The sequence below is a fragment of the Sebastes umbrosus genome, chromosome 17, assembly GCF_015220745.1.
Source record: "Sebastes umbrosus isolate fSebUmb1 chromosome 17, fSebUmb1.pri, whole genome shotgun sequence".
NCBI classification, from domain to species: domain Eukaryota; kingdom Metazoa; phylum Chordata; class Actinopteri; order Perciformes; family Sebastidae; genus Sebastes; species Sebastes umbrosus.
Genome location: NC_051285.1, coordinates 28,678,132 through 28,699,921, shown reverse-complemented (window position 1 = coordinate 28,699,921; position 21,790 = coordinate 28,678,132). Strand labels below are relative to the sequence as shown.

Genomic DNA, 21,790 nt, shown 5'->3' with positions numbered 1-21,790 from the left:
GGCTGAGTCGAGCATGTCGTCTGCAGGGGGGCCTTCACGAGCCGCGGCTCATTGACTGCAGTTCACTTTAGCTGCTGGATGCGGGATATAATAGCATTACAACCAAACTCTTCTTCACTCCCCCGGAGTCAACGAGCGATGAGCGCTTCTCCAAAATGCTGAAGGCAGCACTCCAGGGGGGCCAAGCGATCGGCCCGCTCCGAACAGCCACGCACTCGTGCACGCCCAGTAGGCGATTTGAGGGGGGGCTGCCATCCCTCTTGTTAACAAATTGCCCAAAATGCATGCTCCTTGTTAACCCCCCTCTCCATCCCCTAGTAGCAGAGAGAGTGCAGGGGCAGAATATGTTAGTCTAGTCTGTCTGACTCATTGATCCTTTAACTGAGTGAGAGTTTTGTACATTTTAGAATCTCTGGTTCCAACCATGGCTCTGAAATATCAGAAGTCTAATTATGCTGTGTGTTGATACATTTATGGAGCTGTCCAGGGTGCTGAAGTAGCAGTCAGATATATGTTATTGAAAAGTGTTATTACTACTATTAATCAAGAATAATGCTTGTAAGAATTGAACCAGCTATGCTACTCAGAAATGTCGATACGTTCTAAGATGCTTCTTATGATGAGACAAGTACTTAAATGAGGTTAAATGTCCTCCACTCCCCCTCCAGAGAGGACTATACTGACATTTTATAACTTGTAGCTTCTCGTTTGTTCTTGTTGGTCAAGTCCAAATCCTCAGTTGGCAATCAACGTTCTGAGATATCTGTCTATCCTTTGTGTTCTTCAGTAGTAAATGTTAAATGTGGACACACTATTAAGAATTGTTTTTGTCCCTACATAATACGAGTCTGAATACAAATGGAAATAGTGGATCATGTCTGTGCGGGGAATAGAATTGTAAACTCATGTACCGTTCCCAGCATAGTGTTAATCAAAGCTAAATATACATGAAACAACCTGTAGCCTTGGATAGAATCTAATCTGCATTTGTCATGGCAAAAATGAGGCAGTGCATTTTTCAAAGGGAAACATAATGAAGCATAACGTTTCTCATTTATAATTATTTGATTATCTCTCTGGCTGCTTCATCTGTGTTATGCACCGCTGGGCTTTTTACACAGCTGCTACGGCACAAAAAAAATGCTGGGATTCAGATAGGACACCAAATGAATGTGCAATTAATGATATTGCTCTAAAAATATTGTGATTCAAGAGTCCTTCAGACTTAACTAGACACCAAAGTTCGATAACAATATCAATAGCGATTTATTTTAATTGTTGTGCGCCTGACAAATATGCTTTCATCGCCTGCGGTGTCTGAAATGTGACCCGAGAAATGCGGTGCTAAAATTGGCTCTGAGGCTGAGTCATCGGAGGGAACAGAAGAGCTGCTGTTGTCAAACTGCTGAACTTCAAAACAAGTGTCTGTACTTTTAGGATACAGCACACTACAAATATACTCTTGTTGAAGAACAGAACATTTTTACAGATAATTTAATGATAACGACAAATAATTTACGATATCACCAAGTATGAACCTGAAAATGAGCAGGATATGTTCCCTTTAAGACTTCAACTTCGGGCTGGTTAATAAACACCTCAGAAGAAGGGGAAATGAAGTTTCAACTTTCTTTTTTCAACAGACCATTTTTATGTATAATTCTAATCTTGGCATTCTGAATAACAATGTTCCATAATTGTTTTAGCATTACTTAAAAGTAGGCCACTTACAAACAAAGAGAAAAAGGAAAATGAAGTAATCTATAGGGTAATTCTAGAGAAACGCTACAGAGGAGATGACAGGAAAATCCCTGAACCTGATGTCAGCTTACAGCTTTGAATACACACATACCGAGGCCCTAAATAACTTCAAAGAGAAGAGAAATTCATAATGGTGACGGAATAACACTAAGTTAATTCCTCATTTAGTCAACGTCTGCTCCAACTAACAAAAGCTCTCATGAGACATCCAATGCAATAAAGCATTCTCTATCCCAACATGTCACCTGGAATGACTTCCCAAACAAAGAGAGAAGAATAAATGAGTCAGAGCCAGCACTCTTATTTAGACTCTAATTCAAAGATAATGATCCATGAATGTGTCATGCAAATTATTCAGCGTGCCTGATGCAAGTGAGCACACCGACTATAATCCTGCGGGCTTCTTCTTATTCAGTGTGCCTGCTAGCAACGAGGCCGGAGTCTGACACTTCTTCTTCTCCTTCTTCCGCCTCATCTTCAAAAAAGGTTAGGAGTAAGAATGTGTTGTGCAGTCAAGTTAAGGGCGGCTGTGGCTCAGAGGTAGAGCAGACCGTCCACCAATCGGAACGTCGGTTCCTCAGTTCCTCGGCTTCTCCGGTCGCATGTCCTTGAGCAAGACACTCACCCAAAATTGCTCCCGAAGGCTGAGTCATCAGTGTGTGAATGAGTATTTAGATCAGATCCTGATGGGCAGGTTGGTACCTTGCATGGCAGTCTCTGCCATCAGTGTATGAATGTGTGTGTGTGAATGGGTGAATGCTGACATGTAGTGTAAAGTGCTTACAGTGGTCGGAAGACTAGAAAGATGCTATATAAATGCAAGTCCATTTATCATTTAAGTCAATTTTATTTATAGCCAATATATAACCAATATAGCCAATCATCATAAATCAGCCTCAGGGGGCTTCACAATCTGTAAAGCACATGACACCCTCTCTCCTTAGACCCTCACATTGAGATTCATGAGCACACACTCACATCTCAAATACAGAGATGAGGAGAAGATGATGAGCGACAATGTAGGCATTTTCAAGTATGTAAACATTATATATCAGCATCTTCAGTGATAAGAGGAGGGACAGCTCCTCCTCTCGGCTTTTTCAAGTGTTTGTGAACATTTTTATGTCAGCGTCTTAAGTGATAAGAGGAGCGAGAGCTGGTGAGGATGTGAGATGCATGTGCACTGTCAAAAAATTCTGTTTCTGTCACGTCCATGTCTCACGTCTGTAGTCATATTCACCTATGAATGTACTGATAATGTGATAACACATGTTGGCATCACAACATCAAAGAGGGATGAAGGTTTAGAAGATTTTCACAAGCTTTACAAAACAGTCTTGATCATACCAATGGTTGCTTTCAGACATGACGCTTAGCTTTTTCTTTCATTAAAGACGTGGTCTCAATGTGGAGCGGCCTTGTCATCCATTTCACTGAGAGCTCAATACTCAATAATCAAGCCGGTGATGACATTTCCATCAGCAACAAAAAGGTGCCATGCAGATGAATAGAAGCCATCAGAGACACATTATCATTGTCAGCATCTATCTAGCAAGACTCCTGCTACACAGAGCAGCCACTCTGACACAAATAAATGCATCTGAAGTGTTTTTGCACCTAATGCACACACTCAAGACTATGATGTGAACATGAATCAGCTGTTATATACAGTATATATATATATATATATATATATATTATGGCAAGCCGTTCAGGAAATTATTATATATATAATGTGAAATTTGAGAATATGGAATGAAATCCTGAATATATTGAATGAAACTCTGAATATATTGAATGAAACTCTGAATATATTGAATGAAATCCTGAATATATTGAATGAAACTCTGAATATATTGAATGAACTTTGAATATATGGAATGAAATCCTGAATATATTGAATGAACTCTGAATATATGGAATGAACTCTGAATATATGGAATGAAACTCTGAATATATGGAATGAACTCTGAATATATGGAATGAAACTCTGAATATATGGAATGAACTTTGAATATATGGAATGAAATCCTGAATATATTGAATGAACTCTGAATATATGGAATGAACTCTGAATATATGGAATGAAACTCTGAATATATGGAATGAACTTTGAATATATGGAATGAAATCCTGAATATATTGAATGAACTCTGAATATATGGAATGAAACTCTGAGAATATGGAATGGAATCTGACGTCATCACGGCGCTGCTGCTGTCTTGTGTTTTAGGTCATTATATTAATCATAATGAGCCGTCCTCTGAGCAGGACACATAACAAATACATCCATGGTCTGTATGCACGGCCGGCTGTGAGACGAGTGGTCAGGGACCGTCTACGAAGTGCATTGAATATTTTTCCCATTATAAATACACCAAAATTATGCAAAAGCACATTTGTTCAAATTAAGCGTTGTACTATATCCAGGAAGAGACCAGTGGTGATGTGTGAAGTGATTTTGGTATCACTACACTGTATAATAGTGGAGTTATTGAATATTTTTGTAGCAACTCTTTTCGGCGTTGCACTTCGTAGACGGTCCCTGACCACTGTCTCACAGCGGGCCCGCATACAGACCATGGACTAAAGGCTCGTAGTGATTAAAATGAGCTTGTAGCTGGTTGTCTACCTCACTACGGTTAGAAAAGAGCCCTCGTTGGTGCTTTAACTACATTTCGTTTATGAGTTATTGATCCGGGAAGTTTAAATCTGTCAATATTTTTCCAACTTTAGTGAACTAGTTCAGTTCCGCATTACTCTTCCATGATGCAAAAGTGAATAAACTCTTCATCTGTAGAACGGTGTTGAATATGTTTACCAGTATTATTTTGGCCTATGTTACACATATTCACCAGGGTGTTCATTATCTCCTCATTATTTAGGATTACTGATACTAGATTTCATGCTGACTCGCTCATAGTGACACACACGTCTAGCAGCACCAAGAGCTGTACGGATAATGACCTAAAACACAAGACGGCAGCAGCGCCGTGATGACGTCAGATGGAATGAATTCTGAATATATGGAATGAAATCCTGAATATATGGAATGAACCCTGAATATATGGAATGAAATATATCTCAGAGTTCATTCAATATATTCAGGATTTCATTCCATATTCTCAGAGTTTCATTCCATATTCTCAGAGTTTCATTCCATATTCTCAGAGTTTCATTCCATATTCTCAGAGTTGCATTCCATATTCTCAGAGTTGCATTCCATATATTCAGGATTTCATTCCATATTCTCAAATTTCACATTATATATATAATAATTTCCTGAACGGCTTGCCATAATATATATATATATATATATATATATATATATGTTAACAGGTTAGAGCAGCCATACCGCCCACGTGAGCAGCGGCTCGGCTGCGTGTCGGCTGGGTCTCTTCTAGAGATTAAAGGTCTTACCTACTTTTTTTTCTGCGTGCCGCGCGGTTCACAGCGAGGATAGACTGTGAAAATTATCTTATGACAGTATATAGACATCATATCAGCAACATTAATACAGTTTCAATGTCTATATCTATAGAATATGTCACAGAAATGAAAAAAAAAGTACTCTACAATTCCTGTTTGTTTCAAAATAAAAGCCCTATAGTGTTTATCTGTTGACTGGATCCCTTAATTTGCTAACACAAGGCTTTTATTATGAAATATCTGCAGGTCAGTGGTAAGGAACATGCTGTGACTTGCATGACTCCATTTTAATTATGTATTATTATTATCATTATTAGTATTATTTACAATTGAGCACACTGTTTTCTTATCCTTTTTCTGTCTAAAATAAATATAAATGATATTTATAATCAAATGAAATGGCCATTATGAAATGCAAACTATGTAGAAAGAAAGGGCTGGCAGCAGCAGCGCTTTCTGAATGCACACCTCATGTATGCGAGCCGCAGCAGTTGGGAGAGGTAGCCGTCATTGCCAACATGCAGTGACCCGGGTTTAAGTGGCTATAGTTGCCTCTGGATGTCTCCTATGAAAAACAACACAACTGCACACTGATCCGAGCCCTTGGTTTGTGTTTGTTGACCACTTCTCATCACTGTTTACACGAGGTGGAGCCACAGGAGTCAACTGAACAGTGTGCAGAGTCAGTCTGTCCCTACCTGCTGGGTAGCTAACGCTTGCTAACCAGTTGTTTGCAGATATCAGACCTGTGGCTTGTCAAGAACACAAACATCAGGCGCAGATGAATTGGTGTGCCGACTTGTTCTGCTCTATCTGTGCTGAAACGGTCTATTCAACTGTCCATGCTCTATTTAGCTGAAGCATCTTGAACTGACAGCGCCTGCATTTTACAAGACAGCACAAGGAACAGGATGTAGTACAGATATGTCGGAACAACAAAGCGATGATGGGAAAGATATGTAGAGTGGACTATGCATGGATATTATGTGAATAAATGTGGGAATGTGCCTGATATATATGTACATATGTCAGTGTGCATAGGCAGGAGCAGCGTTCAACAAATGGCAGAGTTCAGTTGGATGATGACTGTAAGAGAACGACACACCTGGAGAACTAAAGGAAAATAAAGACAAAGTCAAAAAGAAAAATTTTATGCGTAAAAGAAATGTCTTTATAATGGAAATCAGAGGCGGAAAATTGAACTTGAAAACAGCTTCACCACATTTGGATCAGCAGATCAGTGTTGGCCTGCACTAAGGTAGAAATGTGGTGGAGGTTGTGTGTCTGTCAGCAGTTTTTCCTGCACCCTTGCTGGATTCAAATGGCATAGGTTTAAGGCAAACGTAGTCTGGCATAGACCTTCACAGTGCTGGGTCAGCGCTGTAGAAAGGTCTGGCTGCATATATAATCATTCTGGTACAGGGGGAAAAAAAAAACACTGTTGTTCCCTCATGGCTGGCTTGTACAACTCTGGATCACCGGTTATGTGATTGGCCACCTCAGCGTGACCCCGACTGGCTGCAATGTTTTTTTTTTTGGAACCCCATGCAGTCCCCATGGCTGTAGGTTCAACGCACTACCCAAATTCAAATGAACGGGAGGACTGGCGTTTTCGCTGCAAGGCCTGATTTGGTGTGAATGCAGCCTTAAGCCACACTGGGAACGCCAGCAGCGCGTGGTGGCTGCCTCGCTGAACTGCTGTGTGTCCAACGCATGGGGCGTCTACACTAGCGTTTCTGCTGCTGCTGCTGCCAGCCCGTTCTTTCTACATTGAGTTTGCCTTTCATAATGGCCATTTCATTTCATTATAAATGTCATTTATATTTATTTTAGACAGAAAAAGGTTAAGAAGCGTGTGCTCATTTGTAAATAATAGTATTAATCCACAATTAAAACCCCGTAATTTATTCATTCATGGAGCCGTGCAAGTCACTGCATGTTCTACAACATTGTCCTGCAAATAGTTCAGAATAAAGCATCCTGTTAACAAATGAGGGAATTCTGTCCACAGAAAAAAAATGCTTGAGGGCTTTTATTTTGAAATGAAAGCAGGAAGTGTTGATTTCAAAATAAATCCTTACTTTTTTTTCATGTCCGTGACATATTCTACAGATACAGACATTGGAACTGTAATAATCTTGCTGGTATGATGTCAATATACGGTCAAACGATCAATTTCGCTGTCTGTTGTTGTTGTGAACCTCGCGCATCTCGTGGTAAAAATAGGCGAGACCTTAAATCTCTAGAAGAGACGCAAAACATTTTTTAGGGAGGAGGAAGGTGGTTAGCAAGATAAAGCCTGCATACATCCATGGCAAAAGATTCACAGAGAACTGCTGCGACAGTTCAGCCTGCAACACCATTCTGGATGTTGCAGGTTCCAAATTTTAAAATGAGCAACCCACTGGTCATCATGGCAGCCTTAAGAAATTATTTAGTCGGTGCTCTTTCATGTTTCCCAGCTTCACTAAATATATAAGACTGGTCTTTATTCTGGTCACTGCAATCACTAGTCAGTGATCTTTGCTGGAATCTGACATCTGGAAGCAGCAGTTCAAAGTAGATGAACAGCACGGCCGCTACAAACCCGTGGAGACGCGGTGTCAGTGGACACTGATGGATCTATTAATGAATTCATCTCAGGGAATCCCTGAGAGGAGAAACACTGTGTCAAAGCAGTTCAAAGGTAAAGACACCTTTGTCATTGTAAATATTTGAGTCTAAATTACCATATGCCTCTGTTCTCCTCTGTGTTAGGTCTACTACACTAGAGTCAGTACTATTGCATAGTACTACACTGCATGTTTGACACTTATGACACTATATTACAGTATTACTAAGGCTTCTTAGCTTCCATAGCTACTCTTCATGATGTAAAATCATATTTATAAATGCATACAGTATGTAAATAAAGAAAGCTAAAAGCTAACACTCGACCTTGAGGATCCGATCTGGTATCGCTCATGCTTGACTTTGTTGCCAACCACAGTCCTTCTAACCATAAATAATTCTCACTGGGGTCCGTGTACACTCGCCTGCTTGAATTACACTTTCCGACTGATAAATGGTTCCAATGTGAAGAACTGCAAGCTGCACCTCAGTGAAGCACAGGGAGAAAGAATGATTCTCTACAAAGACAGATGCCTCATACATATTTAAATACAGGTAGAACTGAGGAGAACAAGAGGTGAGAGCTAAGCCTCTGGTGGATCCCAAATTATACCAGCTCAGAAAATATTTAGATAATGAAACATGCAGAGAACAGAGGAGCGGTTACAGAGCAATGAAACAATGAACCCAATGGCTGGCCTTCCTCAACAGAATACAAAGACACTTACTGCATACCCCCAGTAGCCTGGGATATCCAACATGCTGAGCACACTTTCACTACTCATGGTAGCTATCCATTTATTCTGAGATGTATCTTGAAACTAGCGATTGAGACCATAAACTCATGTTTACTGAGGTAATAAATCAAGTGAGAAGTAGGCTCATTTTCTCACTTATTTTTGCAACCAGAGGAGTCGCCCTCTGCTCGCTGTTAGAAAGAAAGTATAATGCACTTCAGCACTGGCTTCACTTTTCAGACCTGGAGGTTGCCGCCTAGTCTTACAAAGAGCCTCTAAAAAACAACCTCTCTGGTATCAGTGACTTTTTCCCACATGAAATCAGGCCCTTGGCCAGTCTTAAAAGAGATCAGTACTGTGTGGGTGTAAGAGTACAGGCAGGTCCATACACAACCAACATCAATCTCTAGCTGTGTTCCAAACCCTTACTCAACATTATTTCTTTCTTTCTCTACCAGGTGAGACACCGGGGCGCCCCCATACTCAACACTATTTCTAAGGAATGGAAAAATGACAAAATAAAGTACGCTCAAAACTGTGCATATGCATACAAAACAGAAATGAATGAATGAATTGGGACAGAGCATTTGAGACACATGCTACAAAGCCTTTCCTCAGTCATCAAGCGCCGATGCTATCAAACCAAGCATCAACCAGTGGCTATGCTGTATGGCCATGAATGAATACGGCACGTTCTTGTCAATCTACTACACTATTTCAAAACAGAGCTGTACAATCGGCTTAAAAGTGATCCTTTATTTTTAAATATATAATACAAGCTTTATTGAACAAACAATAAATAAAGGAGTAAGACAACTTGCATTCTGACTAACTGTCAGACTAACAGCCCGAACACACCAGGAACTTCAGGAGCGTGGTTTGCTCCAGTCTCATCTAACCCACAGCTGTTCGCTGGAACTGCCAGTGGTTTCTGCCATGTCTTTCACTGCCTGCTTTAGAATCTGCCCTCTTATACCAAGTTCAGTTAACAGGGACCAAAGTGATCTGCCAATAAAACCCCTACTGCCAACCTCCACAGGGCGGACCTCAGTTTTTCAACCACTCTCCTCTGCCTCTGCTGACATCTAAGCTTTTTATCTCTAATAGACCTATTGCATCTTTCCATGGTACTGTCAACTCCACAAAATACACAACACATTGTGTGTCTGACCATAACACAAGATCTGGTCTTCGATAATTCTGCGTTGGTATTTCCGACTTCCAATCTAAGTGCGTCCCACTACTCAGGAAAACGCGGACGTCCACAGCAAACTGATTGTGTATGTATGTAAGTATGTATCTATACAAGTGTCTGAGCTTCACAAGTGTCTACAGAGGACCTACATCAATTACCACAGCACTATTAGCGAAGAGAAACACATCAAGACATTTATTTGCCATTTGCACGTAAGTACATTGGAATTCTGAGCAGTTTACACCGAGTCAGCTGTAAGAAAAGAAAAAGTAGAAAAGGCACAAGGTAATTACAGTACAAAATAAGTAGCACATTCAACTCAACACAATAAATAAATAAATTATTAAAACATAAAACGCCTTCAGTGTAGTCAATAAATAAACTAAACTACCCTCTGCATAGGCACGATGCCCCCAGAATACAAATAAACATTATATGCTCCATGACCATATTAAAAGAACTTGTAGCGCTCATAAAAATATTTAAAAACAAATATAACATAACATATAACATAATAACAATCTTTAAATTAACAACTAGAGAACCCTGTGGGGAAATATTTAAGGATCCGTGAGAACACTGTTAAAACAGACGGGAGGAGTAGACGAGTACCTTATGCTTGCAACGACTTCAAGCACAAATCAACTGAATGGAAATAGCAGCTACAACGTTGTTACAGCATGTTTCACAACACAAACACTGCATAGAACACTACATAAAGTAAGACAACCATGCACTGTGTGTGCGGCCATATTGCTGTGATGCCAGGTGCGTTTATGTCGAACTCCGGCTAGATAATTCTTGCCCGAGTTTCCGATTTGAATTCCGACTCGAATGGCCGTTCCATTGTACTTTTCCGTGTCCCAAGTCGTTTTTTTCCAAGTTCAAAGTACGATGGATTGCAGCATTACACCGTGTCCTGACTGGATGCAGCACGAGCGAGCATCAGTGACAAAATCAACTTGATTGAACGTTTCGAGACAAACTTTTGTTGGGCACCCTGTTCCTATTTTTTCCTGTTGCTCGTGTTGCAATATGGACAGGTAACGGCTGATTAGTTTAGATGAAATGATCCGTCAGTGCCGCTGACAGCGGGAGAAAACTGGGTCAATTGTCCTGGATATAGATATAGATGATATTAACTTAATAATTACCACTTTGAGCACAAGTATTGACGCTCCCAGTTATATGCGTAGCATCCGCCAGAGAAAAATGACTACCTGTCAAGAAATGTAACAGCCACCTCACTAATGGTTAACACCATAACAATAGAAAAAGAAAACTACTACTAACCCATCTTTTCAGAGGTTACGTCTGGTTGTGTCTCCAGTCTGATATGGAGCACACAGTTGATATGTACGTAGTTTGTTTACATGACGTAACAGAAGTGCATATTTAACGTATTCAGTGCGGACAGAAAGCGTTAATAGTCGGATGCTCGCATTCAGTTAGGACAAGGTTAGTGGTGACTATCTCCTGGTGATGCATGAGCAGTTTTCTTTCATCTAAACTCTCATTCCCCAGCCCCTCCCTCCCTCCAGTAAGAAGTGGATCAGATCAGCTCATATTATGCTACTTAACTTCCCTCAACACATTTTATGTTTCTGATTTATTTGTGAATAAAACACAAAAGTAAAATACCGCAAATGTCAGCAGTTTTTTTTTTTTTGCCCAGAAGAGCTAGGCGGGGAAACTCATGTAATTAACATAACGTAATGCAGCAAATGAGAAAGAGTGCCGAGTTTGCAGAAGTGAGATGTCCTGACAATGATGAGAGACTAAAGATGTCCTTTTTATCAGAAGGTAATGAGGAACAGGACAGAATGCTTCAGCGGTGAGGGCATCGGTGATGAGAGCCATTCTGCCGGGGCGTCTGCGCCCTCGTCATTATCTTCATCAGACACTCAGTGTGTTAAGTTGCTGTCTCAAGAGCTTCTGTGATGTGGAAATGCCTAAATAGATTTTTTTTTTTCACTTGCCAACTCTCCCTTTTCACTGCCACCTTCTTGATAGATGCTTGACTCAACAAAAGACACGCGTGGTACTTAGATCTGAGAGCCTCGTTTACACAGAGTGTCAATAAAGATGCTCTTAACCAACTGTGTTGGGGATCATTACGTTAATCTGAGGTGTTATCCCTCTTCACAAACTCCTACTGACGTTCATGAAACTGTACAGTGTTTGATATTAATTTCCACATAAACAACGTGCTCTAAGTACAGGTGTGAACGCACTCAAGACGCATTGAGATCCGATCGTTCAGACCCCATTCAGAGGTGGTCTGGGCCACATATGGTCACATTCTTTTAGCAGTGTTTACGTGAATGTGTCGTGGGCCACATTAAGGACCGTCTACTCAACTGACATCCCGCTCACTGCGCCGCTGAATACAGGCAAACGCAAGCACTTGTCTGCCTCGTGGCATTGAAACAGCTTCTGTGTTCTACTGTATCCTGTAGGTACAACTGTATTTTATTAAATATATCTTATCTATAGGCTACATATCTACAGACTATCAGACTATGCACGCAAAGTGCATCATCATCATACTATCGGGGATGTGTTGGTGTTTTTGGTCTGGTGCTCTGCAGTGACACCTGCCCGCCCGCCCGCCTCTTCTGCAATGACTTTGTGTTTATAAAACATGGTAATACAATTTGTATTTGTTTTTAGGGTTGTACATTGACATTCAAATTTTAAATCATCATCATCGTTGACTGATCATTCTGTTTAAAGCTGGCATTTATATTTGGTTATTATGTTGCATCAAACTTTAGGTTGCCATGATTAAAAAAAATACCCTCTCAAAATGATGTTCCATCTGATATAAAATAAAATAATAATAAAAACCCTGCTATTCTCACTGGGACATTGTAATTGCAGAATTTTCTTAAGTGCAAAATGACAAACCGGACTTTGGCAAAAATATTTCTCTGGCTTCAGAAACAGACTGTAATAGGACTCACAAATGGCATTCAAGGGGAGCGCAGACAAAAACTACAAGAAACAACATTTCAAAGTCAGCTTTGTCTTCCTGTCTCTCTCTATCTCACACACACACACACACACTGACAGACAGGTACAGCCATCAGAGACACGCATCCACTCCATTGACATTGACAGCTTGTCAGACTGTGGACTGGGTCTGAGAGGACACACCTTGCAATCAGCCCAGCATGCAAAAGTGGTGAATCAGAATGCATTATGGGAGACAGCACTGACAGCGAGCTGGTCCCTGATCTACCCTGTGGACGTTATCAATTATTAATATTAATTAGAAATATGAAGAACTGCAATGCCCCAGTGCCTCTATCAACATGTATGAGCCTGTTATCATGTCTGCTTCCCATGTGAAGCACTGAATCACACACGCCTTTAGTGGCACCAAATCAAAAGCGTAATGATTTTAAATATGTTTTGTTGAATCTATCAAAGCTACAGAGCTGAGCAGGAATCAGGGGGATATGTTGGGATACATTTGTGAGCAGAAACCAGTCATTCCAAATCAGCACCGTAACATAATTGTGATTGGCCCCAGTGCAATTTTTTTTTCTTGAGGGCCTCACCCGAAACACAAGCACACGCTCGTATACACACAACTTCTCCAGACAATTGCTATGCCACCAATGAGAGGCTCACCACGCAACTTCAATACTGCAAACCAGCCTTAGATCAGCACCACGGAGAGCAGCCGGAGCGCCTAATTTATCAACGCTAACTTAACAACGTGCCCTCGACTCAGCAGTTCTCACAGACACAGATTACAGTAGGTGCACATTTTCCAACATATGAGACGTAACAATTAGATAATCCCTGATCCCACATTACAAAAAGAAACCAGTATTCAGCCATTAGAAGTTTATCCTACAAGTTTTGTACTCCTCAAAGTCATTAACAACCCTGCTTAAGAACCATGTCCTTTTTTATCGGAATGTTCTGGCCGTGAGCGACGCAGCGCGACGTGGCACACCGTTCTGAGCTGAACTTTTGTCAGACGCCCAACTATTTCTATTTTATTCCTGTTGCTCGCCTTGAAATCGCCTCAATGGACGAGGAGCGGCTGATCGGTGAAGTTGAAATGAAACGATACCTCCTCATTTCACTACAAAAAACTTTTTTTTTGGGCTATACAAATAAAAATAAAATTGACTAAATAGCTGGCTTGAGGGAGATCACCAGGGAGCTGAAAGTTTCCTACTGCTGTTGGCTGTATTGTATGTCCTTTCCAGTAAATATCACAATATTACACGTGTGTTTCTTGTTTAAAAAGAACAATCCAAGGAATATAAGTTGTTACGTCTCCAGTCTGATCTCGAGTGCACAGCTGATGGTAGCCTACGTTGTCTGTTTAAGCTACATGACGTAACAGAATGCATATAATGGATTCAGTACGGACGGTGTAGGAAGGTGATTTTGGGGCCCCTGACAGCTTCTGGGTTGCACCGTCGATATTTACGCCACTGTTCCAAATCTACAGCTCATGAACACACACTGCTTTATTTGTTCCCTCCAGTTAGAATCCAGTTATTGAAGCATTGAGAAGTGAAGACAGCATCCTGTGACTAGCCACCAGAGCAGGAGAGAGCTTGACTGATGTTCCACAGGTTAGGTTTTACCTCTTGATCAGACATTAAATGGTAAATGTGCTGCATGTATGCCTCTCATTCATCCATTCACACACACCGACGGCAGTGAGCCCAATGGTTAGGCCAGCACCTTACAAGGTGCAATTTAGGGTTCAGTGTCTTGCTCAAGGACATGTCGTCACATGGACAGGAGGGGCTGAATATCAAACTGCCAACCATGTGAATAGCGAACAACTCACTCTATCTCCTCAGCCACACATACTGGAGCCAGGCACCTCGGTGACTTGACAGCAAGATAGAAAACTGAAGAGCTGAAGTTGGGAAGGTCCCAAAAGTAATCATTAGCTGCAGCCCTGATCCAAATACAGCTATTTCTATGAAGCAGCCCGATCCAGATCCAGATAGTATATGTGTGTTACACTCTCCCCTCTCTGCCTCATACAGGTTTGATGCAACATTGGACAGTTTTAGTGCTTTTTGTTTTGTAGTTCAGCTTCGGCTGTTTACTGCAGTAAATAAATAGCTGAGTACTGCAGTTCAAAATAAATGGTTACAACTGTCTGGTCACGGACAGACTGAATGAACTACCTGGGTTTCATACACTTCTGCTTGCTTTATTTTTTGCATTGCTTTTGGTCTGTTATTTGTGTTCACAGAAAGTCAAGCTGAGGGAAAAAAGTGCAGTAATCTGAAGGCAAACATAACTGACTTCTGCAAGTTATGAAATATCAGACTCCCAAGCCGAGATTGACCATATACACATGCACGTGCAATGTTCTGCCTGCATGCATGCATACAGTAAGATGTCCAAACTTTCTCATTTTACAGCTAAATAGTACACTACAAGATGTGTCTGAAAATATTTGAGGTCGGAGTTCGCGAGTGATGGAGCATTTTTTTTTTTTTTTTGCATAACTTGAACTTCTTGAAGTTATTTGTGCAAGTTTAGCATGAATAAATGTTACCTTTTGCCTTTTCTGTGTTTATATTATTATCAGTTAATATAACTTTTTCACATGTTCTTTCACACACACACACACATACGGGCATTTGGAGTCTCTGCCATTGTTGTTGGAGGTCCAAACACTAGAGGTGGAGCTGCAAATATGCAGCAGACGGCGGTCTGGGTAGAGCTTAATGTCACTGTCTGTAAAAGAATAAAAACTTCATAATCTTTACTCTGTTTTCATGACATAATTTGCCACACCGCTTTTATTAGCGCACAGCGGACTGGAGGAGATCCTGAAATTAGCACCCCTATGTACTGAATATAGAATTGATTTTGAATCAGGAATTGTTTTTAATCGAATCGTGACCCCAAGAATCGAAAGTGAATCGAATTGTGAGATACTGAAAGATTCACACCCCTAGTAGTAGTAGTAGTAGTAGTATTAGTAGTAGTAGTAGTAGTATTAGTATTAGTAGCAGTAGTAGCAGTAGTAGTATTAGTAGTAGTAGTAGTAGCAGTAGTAGTAGTATTAGTAGTAGTAGTAGTAGTAGTAGTAGTATTAGTAGTAGTAGTATTAGTAGTAGTAGCAGTAGTAGTAGTAGTAGTAGTATTAGTAGTAGTAGCAGTAGTAGTAGTAGTAGTAGTAGTAGCAGTATTAGTAGTAGTAGCAGTAGTAGTAGCAGTAGTAGTAGTAGTAGTAGTAGTAGTAGTAGTAGTAGTAGTAGTAGTAGTAGTAGCAGTAGTAGTACCAGTAGTAGTAGCACTAGTAGCAGTAGTAGCAGTAGTGGTAGTAGTAGTAGTAGCAGTAGTAGTAGTAGTAGTAGTAGCAGTAGTAGTAGTAGTAGCAGTAGTAAGTCCTGCTACGTCTTCATTTGTGAAACTTTGATTTTATTTGACTGATTTGACTTCATCTAGAACCAGTAATGTTTGTCCAAACCCACAACCCCTTTTAAAGGTCCCATATTGTAAAAAGTGAGATTTCCATGTCTTTTATATTATAAAACAGGTTTAAGTGATATATAAATACTGTGAAAGTATCAAAACACTCAAACCATGGAGAAATACACACAGCCCGTATTCAGAAACTGTGCATTTAAAACAAGCCGTGAGGATTTCTGTCCATTTGTGATGTCACAAATCTACAATATTTAGACCGTTTCACAGTTTTAAACATAAACATTCTAAATGTGTCTCAGTTTATTTCCTGTTGCAGTGTATGTGAATGACATAAGCTGACAGGATGTAAACATGGACTCAAGCTGTTTCCTAGCAACGCAATTCTGTTGAAATGCACTAAAATGAAGCCTTTCAGACAGAGCGTGAATACAGGTATATTCAGACAGACAGTACGAGGAAAATAATGAGTTTTTTGAAAATTAAAGCATGTAAACATGTTCTAGTAGAAACCCAAAATACAAGCATGAACCTGGAAATGAGCATGACATGTCCCCTTTAAATGATATTCAGAGGACTATTAGAGAAGTCCCTGCATTCTTTGCCATGCTCTGCTAACCTGTTCATTGCTACCATATTTTTTTACTTTGGCTGTTTTTCAACCAAAACATGAAGTAGATACTTTTCGAGGAAGCAAGCTGAACTAAATGCTGCGCTGTAGAACTGTCTGTATTTCATTTCATACTGTATTACAGGGATGAATGGAGACACCAGGAGTGAGCTCTGTACTTACTGTACCAGAATGCTGTGTTACACTGTGATACAGACGCTCTCGGAGTCTGTGAAGAAAAGTAGTGGTGAGCAGGAACATCCCTGCCTTACCTCCTCTTTTAATGCTCCCCGGTGCATTAACGATGAAGAATTCCCTAATCTCCAGGAGAGTAGATCTCTGCTCCCCGCTATAGAATCAGACATGTGAGCGCTTTAGGTAAGTGAGGTGAACCGCTGCTCGGGGGAAGATAATCTGCTTTGAATACCACCTGATTTCACTTTATCCTCAGGAAGATACCTAGCTTTGCCTCTCTATGTGGTTAATGATGCAGGGGTGCCCAGGAGGAATGGAACGTTCTCCTGTTGCAGACTGACTCGCAGCTTGGAAACAAATCATCAACTTATGAACTGCCCTAAATGAATTAAGGCATCCAGGGCATTGTCAAAGGCACAATGAGTAGGATTTATCAGTGGCGGTTTGTAAACACAACATTCAAAGCGGGCCTCTCCGTCAACGACACCAGAAGCGCACGCACCCTGACCTCCGTTGGAGTTAGGGTGCTCGCCAGCGGGTGAAACCCCAGATTCATTCTCATTTTGGAACAAGTTTTGTCCACTTGGCGTTTCACCTTGCTATATTTGCATTTTGTCTGTGCTGTGTCGCCATTTTCGTTGCAATCTGACACCTCGGTCGCTTTGTCTTTATTGAGCGCGACGCCCAGAAACGTCCCGAACACAGCAAAATAAGAACATTCAGGCAGAAGATGAAGGGTATCTGCAGATACATACACCACCACACACTTATAGTGGGTCAGAAGTGATGACTGAGAGGGAATACTTATTTAAACGATCTATAGTGCCTGGTCTATAAAGTGCATGGCACATGTGCATTCAGGTCATGTCCAACTCAACCTTTGCTAGTAAAGCAGCGCATAATCCGGGCGCAAAGGGGTTGTATTTAGTCTCTTAATTAATCATAGGTGCGTTTTGGGCGTAACAGGAATTAAATCAGTGTGTCATCTCCCATTCCCTTTAAAAGCCAGGTACTTGAAAGGCGGATTTGGCAAATTGGAGAAGTGAGCGGTTTTCTACACATCTGCTTATGCGCGAAGTGTAAGTGTGCGAGCAGATGTATGTGGTGCCAGTGGACCATCTGCCTCCATCGTCTCCCAATCCGCTGGAGTATTGATAAATAATGAAAACTGTATTGCTTTTCGATGCGACCCACTGGGGGGAGCTCGAACTGGCTGAGCAGAATCCTTACGCCAGGGACCGGAAGAGCGCTGAGAATGTGCTGCAGGTTGAGCAACACAGAATGCCTGATAGCCTTAATTCATTAATTCATTCATTATCCGTAACCACTTATCCTATTCAGGTTGGTGTAATCGCTTTCTGCTCCAACAAAGCGCCTGACCACACCTCATTTTAAGACCATCACGCCCATGGGCACACAGATGGGCGTAATAACTACTCATATTTGCAACAAAAGACAAAGAATTACAGCTAATATGAGAGGAGCAGATGTTAATAAAAATAGATAAAATACACTTAACATAGAATAAAATAAATTGAAAAAGACACAAGACAGTCTAAGGCCATGGTTGTGCAATAACTGTGTTGAATGCAAATATAGCTATGTTACAAAGACACGCTGTGGCGCTACAGTAAAGGCCATGGGATCATTAAAATCAAAAGCACGGAAATAAAAATGTTCCATGCTTGATCGTGAACATGTTCAGCACATAAATGACAATTCAATCTTGTGTATTTTCTTTGCAAAGTTGACATTTTGACCTGAGTGCCAAGCGAGAAGAAAGCATGTGGCGTGTCCAAAGTTTGAAACGGTTTGCGTGGAGTATTTATGTGCTCATTGTGTGCTTTCTCGTACGGTCTGATGATGGCACGAGAGGAAAGGTCAGGGTGTATCCATGGAAATTGGATATCCTGCACAATGAAGCTGCTCAGAGGAGCTTAAGAGGAGATACACAAGACCAGCTAAAGGACATCATCACCAGACCCACACATCCCTTTATAGGAAATCTGTATGTTGAAAAGTACAGCTGAACACCAACGCTTTATACATCACAAATAACACAACCAGTTTATGTGTAATTCTAAAAGACTGCTTGTTTTCATTTTTTTATTTTTGACTCATTTAAAATGTTTTATTTCAACCAATTACTCTTTTTTACATCTTGATCTGCCTCCGATAGAGGAACCTCTCTGCCGCTATGCGACCAGCATCCTCTGCCGCAGACCCCTGACGCACTGACAGAGACTGACTAACATCCTCATCGCTCACCCCTACCACCGGCCCTGTAAAAACATTTCTCTGATGGGGTATAACCCCCACAGACATGTTCTGCAGTCTTCCTCCCACACCTGAATGAGTGTGATTTAGTACTTTGAGTGTATTACATATTTATGCACCCATAGTTAAATTGCCTGTCAAATAACTCTTGCTGTTTTACGACGTAAATAACACTCGGTACCTGTTGTTGACCTTGCCTCCCTCCTCCCCAACACACACTCCTATCCACTCTACCCATCAGCCATAACCCTCAACAGAGTGTGCGAGTGAGGCGGTGGGTGGCTCAGAGGCAGAGTGGGTCGTCTACCAATCGGAAGGTTGGCGGTTCGATCCCCAAATTGCTCCTGAAGGCTGTGCCATGAGTGAATGAGTATTTAGATTAGATCCTGGTGGGCAGGTTGGTACCTTGCATGGCAGCCTCTGCCATTAGTGTTTGAATTTGTGTGTGAATGGGTGAATGCTGAGATGTAGTGTGAAGCGCTTTGATTGGTCGGAAGACTAGAAAAGCGCTATATAAAAGCAAGTCCAAGTCCATTACATATGTTCAAGTAGAAAGCCAAAATACAAGAGCTTCATATTTCCCCTTTAAGATAAAGTGTTACATCGCTGCACAATTAAATTTAAAGAAACGGTCCAGTACACTATCATTTTGCCAAAGTATGGCATAATTGAATTGTCATTACGAAACATTATTGTTATTACAGTTCCGGGCGACAGTCTGTAATCATTCCCATAACCTCTAACACAGGTCCTGATGCCAGAATATCTCTTAATCCTTATCCTAAGTCAAACCCTAACCCTTAAGCCTGAGTCCTAATTCTAAAATGACCTTCACACAACCAAATCTTGATCTCAAACTTTAACTAGTAAAAGTGAGGAAAAGCTAAATGATGTCACTCTGTTGAATATCATCACTTGTGTATCCATGTGAGGACACTTTTCTACATAAGTATAAGGAGATATAACCATCAGCGCACACACACACACAGACAGGCAGACAGGAAGACCGTTTCTGATCAGCCATGAAGGGTGTGTTGGAGTTGTAGCTCGGAGCACTGCCTGTTCTAACTCCACTCTGCCGTCTCTCCACTTTGAAGTGTGAAGTCAGTAAAAACTTATTTTCGCCAGAGGAGAAGTTCGCTGGGCACAATTTGGGCTGAAAATAAATAAAGCTGTTTGTTTTCCACCTAAATGCCAGCTGGCTCCTGAGTGAAAGCAGAGGTATGGTATTCCCATTGATCGCTCATTCGATCACTCATTTGTTCTCACCAATAGCTCATAGGGGGGAGCGAGAGAGAGAGAGCCGGATCCTGAAGCTACAGTGTATATGTTTACTGCTGATGCTGCAGTTTATCATCCAATGACACGTTTTATGGAACCCTTCACAGATGCAAGGACGTATGCATCTGGAAGAGCAACCGCTTTTTTTTTCTTTACAGTGTCTGCCAGACTCTTAATTTTCTGAACTTGTATTACTTTTGGCTCCAAACCCAGCATGCATGAAAGTCAGAGAGGTGACTACTTTTAACAGAGAATGACTGCAGTATATGTGTTGATGTATAAATATAAACACTGTATAAAATGGTACACGTTCTGTAAAAGGACCAATAAGAATGCATACTACTTTTTTTTTTTTTTAAATACTGATTTAAAACATTAACTGTATATTATTATGCATATATTGTATTCTGTAAGGTGATATTTAATATCATGCAGGTTCCATACAGTGTTGTGTGTCTGGTACCCCTTCGGGCGCCCTGTGAACTTCATTTTTCTTTGTTGTTTTGGTGGACTTTCGTCTTCTAAATGTATTTTTTAAAACATAAGGTGTAAATATTATTCAAAAATGCTTAATTTTATAAATAACCTAGTTTGACATAAATGAGTCTGATATATACAAGTTGACAAAATACATTTGACATCATTCTGTCCTGCTGTTTTCACTGTGCCAAATCTATGAGGGCTAAACTACTGCAAAGTAAGAAACAAATTAATTTAATGCACAGATACGTTAAAGGGGACATACAGTATATCATGCTTGTGCACATCCATCTGGTATCTGGAGCGTCTAGACAACCCAAAATACAAGCATGAACCTGAAAATGAGCATCATATGTCCCCTTTAAGGTTGTTGTGTCACTGGCCGGTTTGTCAGTATAAACCACAGAAGGATCTAAAATTGGACATTAGCTTGTATTTAGTTTGTTTGGAGTGAATAATTCATCATCCTGGAGTAGAATCAGGCGTCTTTAGCCTGGTTTTACAGAGTAAAGTTATTGATGAAGTCAGATGTGTGGAGAGAGCGCTCTCCTTGGTACTGAAGTCATGTTGATGTTGCCATTTGGCAGACAGCTGTGTGGATTACTGCCTTGCTCGGTCTGCCGGTGACATTTCACGGTGGTAAACCAGTAGTGAAGGCCAGTAACACAGTAACCAGATCCTGATGTGGATGTTTGAAGAATATTTTGCCTGCCCTGTTCAGCTTTGGCTGGTGACTGCAGCCGATCGATGCTGTTGTCTGGAGAGACTCTGGACATGACAGTGCCC

General features: G+C 40.9%; 1 protein-coding gene and 1 long non-coding RNA gene across 6 annotated transcripts in view; one reads left to right on the top strand and one right to left on the bottom strand.

The window, feature by feature from the left end:
• ntm (neurotrimin) overlaps positions 1-21,790 on the bottom strand; it is a 398,233-nt gene that overhangs the window by 92,375 nt on the left and 284,068 nt on the right. The window lies entirely within an intron of this gene.
• LOC119475332 lies at positions 2,484-20,435 on the top strand. The gene is made up of 3 exons (XR_005203768.1): positions 2,484-2,503; positions 14,488-14,495; positions 19,709-20,435. It is a non-coding gene; the product is annotated as an uncharacterized LOC119475332 (long non-coding RNA).